This window comes from Cariama cristata, unplaced genomic scaffold, assembly GCF_000690535.1.
Source record: "Cariama cristata isolate BGI_N322 unplaced genomic scaffold, ASM69053v1 scaffold9350, whole genome shotgun sequence".
Taxonomy (NCBI): Eukaryota; Metazoa; Chordata; class Aves; order Cariamiformes; family Cariamidae; genus Cariama; species Cariama cristata.
In genome coordinates, this window is record NW_009592993.1 from 68239 (window position 1) to 75973 (window position 7735).

General features: G+C 44.0%; 1 protein-coding gene across 1 annotated transcript in view; it reads right to left on the bottom strand.

The window, feature by feature from the left end:
* JARID2 (jumonji, AT rich interactive domain 2) overlaps positions 1-7735 on the bottom strand; it is a 99957-nt gene that overhangs the window by 64853 nt on the left and 27369 nt on the right. Inside the window, exon 2 of the mRNA XM_009706104.1 lies at positions 1090-1259. The gene's annotated coding sequence lies outside the window, so the exon portion shown is untranslated. The remainder of the gene's footprint in view (positions 1-1089; positions 1260-7735) is intronic.

The window sequence follows — 7735 nt, forward strand, 5'->3', positions numbered from 1 at the left end:
TGGTGGTGACCAGTGCTGCTTGCAGATGCAACAGCAACCTCAGAACTGGAAAGGGGAGTTCAAAACACAAGCTTTGAAGGATTCAATCCATGAGGTAAGGCTTCTGCAGACAAGCCCTACCTGTAACAAATGCACACCCTTTCAGCAGGTAATGAAACACAACAACAGCAAGAGATGTTGTTCCAGCACATCGAGGCTGGAGCAGTGACTAGCTAAGGGGATAGATGGGGCAACTGCCAAAACAGCCAACACCATGAGAGCTAACATGACAATTGGGAGATTAAACTGAAAGATGCCATCTTCGGTACACGACTTGGGACACAAGGCCATGGAAAGTCCCAAGAAAAATGTCCACTCGGGTAAAGTCTCCTTCTTTAGCTTAATCCAGTCAGCCAGCTGTACCTCACGCTCAAGTTCCCAAGTCTGACATGCAGGCTCACAGACACGCACCAGTGATCCCAGACACACACAGTACAGCTCCAGCCAGGCTCAGGCACCTGTTACTGGGAGAGAATTCGGGTATCCTGCTGTACAACTTCAGGTGCCTGGTCTGCACTTGGGTTGCAGAGTGGAGGAGCTCATCTCTTTTAATTATCACCATGGGAACAATCCAGCTCTGGGGGCAGCTGAGAACAGCAGCAACCCCTTCACCCGCTATCAGATGAAAAGCTGCACTCAGATTGAACAATAAAGGACAGTGAGTAGGTAGAGAAAGGGAATTTCCAACCAGATTTCTCCTCTTGCAGGAACAAGTACTCAGGCAAGTTAAGCACTTCTTCAGTTTATAGTCAGACAAAACAAAGGAGGATGGGGAGGACTTAAGAGACCGAGACAAAAACCCATTCAGGATAACAGAGTGCTAAGCATATAAACAATTTCCTTTTGCACTATTACTGGCCTCGTTTTGTGGTCTCTACAACCAGGAACTCAAATGCTCCTGCTGCAGATACAGTCAAATTGCTGAGAGCTGAAATGCACACAATGTAGTCAAGTGTAGTACCGCTACACTTGTCTAGCTGCTACTGGCCGTGCAGTGCTACAGCTCGTTCTTTGAATGAGACTGTCCCCAGGCTGCTGCAAGACTCCTACCTCGAAGACAGAGGAAAGTGAGAAAATCTTCCGTCTTGGGCTTCCTTTTGGAGAGGTCAGAAATCTGAGTGGCAGGAGGGGGTAACAACGGCTCCACTATCTTTATTGGAGTTGTGCTGGGACTGTTTGGCTGGGACTGAGCAAACTTCCTTTGTGCTTGCAGCCTTGGCCTGTGGAAACAAGAGCGTATCAGAAGCACATTAGGTAGAACTCGCAGGAGAGACATCAGATCACAAAAATTCACCATTTAAAAAAAAAAACACAGAGAGAGAGATCTGAATCCATCTCCCACCAATATCATCCAGCCAACTAGGTCAATTGCAAAGACAGGATTTTATTTGCTTTATCCTTTGGTATCTTCTGCGACAATTTGGAAAACCAGAAAGGGAACATCTTGACTATAAAATCTGCGACTACTATTTCATATGTTCCGAGTATTTTCTTGCACATCATACAATTACAGTTTACCATTCACTTATTTGGAAATTAAATCTGTATTTTGCATCATGAAAATGTCTTTTTTCCTAAAGTGTTAGTGTTCTTTGCTTCTTGTTTTTAATTCATTTACAAATGAGGTTTATTTTAGCACCACTACGGTTTTAATTTATTCCAATCTGCTAGAATCTTATTTACACAGTAAAATATATATTAATAGGTAACATATCTATATCAGTGCCCAGTTCTACAAAAACAAATCAAAACCTTTAGGGAAATATATTTTTGACAGGGAGAATATCAAGTAAAAGCCATTAGATTTCTGTTCCCTTGGCCACAGCCCAGAAAACAGTAAGCAAGGAGGTCTAGGGCGGGCTTAAGTATATTTGTGACAAATTTGTAAGAACAAAGGACATGCATGGAGTGAATTTGTCTCAGTCCTGGTACTGGGTGAGACTGACACTCTCCGGTAACTTTTGGTGCGTGCCCGGGTACGGCTGTAGGAAATGAATGGATGCAGGTGGTTTCGGCAGTTAGGCTGCAAATTATTTCAAGCCTATCTGAAGGCTCTGATTAACTGCTAGGTGGCAATGAATATGATTTTCTTTAATACGTCTAGAACGCAAATTGATATTAGGGAAAACGCTTTGGGGTAGGACAGATACCCGGAGGGGGTCTCACTGGGAACCTGGCTCGGCTCAGCATTTAAGAACATGCTAATTTCTCACTTAAGCAACTCGGATTCTAATTATGATCTTTATTACAGCTTCAAAACGGAGAGAAGCTACTGAACGAACTTAAAACCTCATTGAGAAAGGATGCAATTTTATGTCATTTTCGTCCCTAATAGCAGAGTATTTACATAATGTCAAACTGAAACGTGTATCAAATCACACTGAAGGAAAAGCCAGGTCTTGTCACTCCGTGGCAGGCTTGACTGTTATGACTTAAGGAAAGCAGGGTTATTGTTCAGTGTGGATGAAACACGTAATCGGCAAACCTCTTTTTCACGGGTATTCAACTTAAGCAGTTGGGTAAGAAGAGGCTCGTTACTGTATTTTAAACTTCTGCAATTTCATGGCTAAAATAGAAAAAAAAAAATAAAACTGAAAATCCCAGCAGTGTTTGTATACATATACACACATCCCCTAATGACAACAGAGAACCAAAGTAACATTCAGCAATTTTCTCCCTAAACAGTGGATAAATGTCCATGTCCGCTCTATCCAACCCCCACCTCCCCACACAACACAACACACCAGCCATTCTTACCGCTTATTTTCATCTCCTTAATGGCAAATACGCCATGGTGTTTGTAATTTTTTGTATCGTGGCGCTTCTAATTTGTGAACTGGAACTAAAAGACTATTGAAGACATATATTTCCTCATATCTACGAACAATTGTCTTTCCAGAATGAAGGTCTGGTATAGATCTGCCTGCATATCCCCAAAATTACTCAGATTGTCTTGCAAAGCTCTATTCCTTCAAGCAGATGGAGGATTCCTGCTCAGGACGAAGGGGATTTTAATTTCAACCAGCTACATTTCTATCACCAAAAGCACACATGCGGCCAGAGAAAAAATGTTTTGTGTTGGCTTCTGTTCTGCACAAAGCGTACACATTCTCGCCAAAAAACAGACTATAAAGGTTAGCAAGCAACTCTGCCTGCTGCTCTCATCTGCGCAGTGACTTTTCCCCATCGATGTGCTTCCTCAGCTCAGCCATTAAAAACATACACTATCCACCCTCTGCATCTCTGAAACTACTCGCTCAAATCTCATGTGATCAAAGATAAGCAGTGGGGAGGACTCCACAACCACCATCACCCCAAAAAGTAAAGGTTAAGCCTGTTTCATGGTTCAAAATTAACCCTTTGCAGCAAGGATTGGCCCAGGCTGTTTGCAGCATCCCTATTATCAGTCCCTAGAGAGCTGAAAGAGGATTAGGGAATGACTCGTGAGTTCAGCATGGACATGGAATGATTTAGTGAATTGAAAGTACTTTTGGTTCAGTCTCTCTTTGAAAATACACTCCCTGCTAGCTGTCCTTCCCCAGTACAAACAACTCCCCGCTCGTTTTGTTTGCCCAATTCCCACGGCATGCGCAATCTGGTCTGGCAGCATCACCGGCTCTTCACTGCCCACCCTGCTCCCGCAGCAGCCCCTCATTTCAGCAAGGACTCTGAAAACACCAGGTCTTCCCTCCACCCAACTTCAGGCTACGACCGTGAACTTCTGCCGACTCCCCAGGGAGGCTGCGGAGACTGTTGCTATACGGTCAGATGTGCCTTCAGATGCTTCTCCTCCCACACCTCTGTTGATGTTTGCTGTACTTCCCTCTGCTTGGTTTAAGCTCACCAGTGCCACAAAACCAGGCCTGCTCCTTATGAAATATCCATTTTTTATTAAAACGCTGACCAGTTCCAGGGTGTAAGCATCACCAATTCAGCGTATGAACGCTAGTAAATGAAGGCACCCTCTTGTGACTGCAGCATCCCTTGGGTTTCTGCAAAGACGACTGTTCTTTGCACGGATAGGCATGTGCTCCGCAGGCTTCTACTTCAGTGCCTGAGGGTGTACAGAGGTGAGCAAGAAACTATTCTGTAGCTACAACACACTGGGATGAGGCATCAAGGTTAGGAAACAAAAGCCAAGCTTTTAAAGCAGCCTTTGCTCCAGGTTTGAGTAAAGATGACCAGTTTCAAAGGTGGGCCAGCAAAGGAAAAACATATACATTCCAAAACATGGGCAACTACTTAAAACTGTTTCCTTGTGAAGGAGTGTATGCATCTTAATAACCTCGTACGTCCCCATGAAAACCTCTAGAAGCATAAAACCAATTATTTCGGGTACAGTTTCACGTTACACTTAATCCAATATAAGTGTGAAGCTGCTGCCAAAAAAGGAGGTACCCCCCTCCACTGTGGTTACACTAGATGAAGCCTAGCAGCCAGTCATACTCACTCACGCAGCACTCCTGAGCAAGGCAGAATATGTAACAAAGTGGTAAAAGTGTTCAGAAAGACATTTTGTGTGCGTGATGTTGTCTGCCTGGACTTCAGTAAAGTCTTTGACACCGTTTCCCACAGCATTCTCCTGGAGAAACTGGCTGCTCGTGGCTTGGATGGGCGAACTCTTCGCTGGGTAAAAAACTGGCTGGGTGGTCGGGCCCAAAGAGTGGTGGTGAATGGAGTTAAATCCAGTCGGTGGGCGGTCACCAGCGGTGGTCCCCAGGGCTCGGTACTGGGGCCAGTTTAATATCTTCATCAATGACCTGGAGGAGGGGACTGACTACACCCTCAGTCAGTTTGCAGATGACACCAAGCTGGGTGGGAGCGTTGCTCTGCTGGAGGGTAGGAAGGCTCTGCAGAGGGGTCTGGACAGGCTGGATCGATGGGCTGAGACCAACTGTATGAGGTTCAACAAGGCTCAGTGCTGGGTCCTGCACTTGGGTCACAACAACCCCATGCAACACTACCGGCTAATCCTCAAAATAAACTGCTCGCTCTGTCCTCATCAAAAGGGTGTACGCTACACAAGACTTGCAAATACACAAACAGAAAAAACTTTGCAAGAAGGAGAATGATGAGGGAAGAACTCAAAATAATAATACCACATCTAAACACCATACAAACACCCAACACGCAGCCAGAAATTACCCAGACTATTTAAAAATAAATAGTAATTCACCTTCTCTCAACAGAATGTTATTTTCCTTCTACTGCTTTTGAGAGACTTTAAACACCTACCCATGACACCAAGTTCAAAAAAGCCTCACCTCCTTCTGGTACGCTTCTCTTCTACCAAACCGACTGTCTAGGTCTGAGACAGCAAATTACAGACTAAAACTCCACAACAAAAACATCCCAAGTGTACAAACTCAGCCTGGGGTACAAAACATTTCTCTCCAACACAAAATATACTTTTTTAAGCTTTTCTAGACTGGAATTTATTTTTAGTTGAATATTTTAAGCAAACTGCATTCTTTATAATCAAAACACTACAGTTTGTGTTAGCTAAAAATACTTCAGACGTGTCTTTTAAAATAGAATATCCTAGCACCATTCCTTTAACTTGTAGAAAAGGACATGTTTAGGAAGAAAACACCTACTACACAAAGGCAGTCTTTACTTTGCAAAGCAAAGCTCGGCTGGTAATACCAGTCTGTGTTAAATTTAGTAAACGTTAATACTCCAGCTAACAGCACATGCTGTGTTAGCTACAAACCAAGTCTTAAATTACCAGTTTGCAAGATTTAGTTGTACATCGATACAAAAAAATCTATTTGCAGTTTATTACTCCGTAAGTCCTAGGCAAAAGCAAAGCATAAGTACTATAAAACACACACAAAGAACAATATGCACATTTGAATTGATAATACATGTGTATTCATACTAATGTATTTATAGTAAATTCTGGGGTTGCGAAGCTGTCCTCATAAGCATCTCAAACTGGGAAGGGATTTGCAAAACAAACCATTTTTTCCAAGCATTCTCTCATCTCCAGCAATCTGCAGGTTTTCACAAAACTTCTGCTTGTTATGTGCTACAACACTTGCTCGCTGTGTGCTCTCACCACCTTTCACTCACTCCTCGAACTTCACATTTGCCTTCGTTGTTTCCCGCTTTTCTGTAGCGTGATGTTTATGTCCTTCTTCTTTATAACGGCACCACTAGAGTTAGATTTCCAAACTCTATAGGAACCATAGCTTAAGTAGCTGCTGGAGTGTTACAGTTCCGTGATTAATTCCCATTTCCCCTTTCAATGCAGCGCGTTTTTCACTTTCGGAGCTGCTAGTGAGCAGCCAGCGAGGTAAAGAGAAGGAATCTATGCCTCTGTCTTTCTAAAAGCAGCGTTGGTATTTGGTTTACTTTGCTTTTGTCGCCTCTCCTCCTGAAACTGCAATGTAGATATTTACTTTTATCGCATTAAAATCGCTACTATTACCTAGCGGCGATAAGCTAGTATTAGTTTTCACCAAACACTGTGTAGATAGTTAGGAATACAGACTCGCTTACCGCCTGATCCGAGGCTAGCTGCTGACAAACCGTCCTCTATCAAAACACACTTCTAAACCGGGAGAGCTTAGGTTTGTCGTGTGTGCTCCGTTAGGCTTTGCATTTGCCAGACTTTCCTCAGTATTAGGCCTCCCAATCTGGGCAGCAGACGCGCAGCACCCTGTGTATTTACTTTTTTCCAATCAGGGGTTTGTCCTTGCACGGATAGAGCTGAGGTAAGTTCTGTGGGACCATTCCCACGTTGCTGGCTCAACCCGACCATCCCAAACAGCTACCCCCAGTCACGTCGGGCATTAGGGTTCTCCTTCCATCACCCACCAGTACCCATTACACGGAAGTCTCCGGCACGGACAGGCGCTCTACCTCACCGCTTTTTGCTTTTGTGCCGACCGTTCTGTGCTAATATCATTACAGTTTCCCCTCCGCCGTGTACCTAGGTTAGTTATTTCCTTACTATGACACTTTGCTGCCTTGGCGAAACAGCTCTCTCCGAGTTTTACTTCTCCCTACCCTTGACGTAGATCGGGTTTGAAGCACGACATCTTTTGTCCTCATCAGAGCTGATACACAATTTACACATTCGGTTTAATTGCTAGACACTCGGTCTAGCGCACAACGTGCCTGTATGCAAAGATTCGTTCGTGTGTGCAGCTTCATTTATCAAGGTAAACGTATCTGAAAGTGATAGGCTGTAGATATGTTCTGCCCTCTTTTTAGAAAAAGAAAAAAAAAAACCACACAACCCAAACCAGTCATTTAGGCTTTAATAGCCAGGCATCTGCTGGAGATCGGATGATTACCAAGCATGTAATTTCCAGCTCAAACAAAAATCAACCACGTGACAGGCACTCCTAAGCAAGCCCAAGGTGAGCATGCAAAACTTGGTGCTGGAGGTACCGTTCTTCACGGAAATCCTTATCACTATCGCACGTGCCAGCGGAAAGCACAGCCAAGTTCATTTCACCCTTTCACTCCTGAGAACAAGCCCGAGACATTCCCTCCAAATCGTAACCCTCAAGAGGATCGCCAGCTCACAAGAACAGGGCTCTAGAATTCCCACCAACAAGTTGTCTCCATCAATACTGCCAAAATTTAAATGAAACTCCCCCCCCTCAACTGTGAGGGTAAGTATTAATTGAATAAGCAAAAAAAAAAAAAAAAAGGGGGGGGGGGGGGGGAAGTCGCCCCAAAA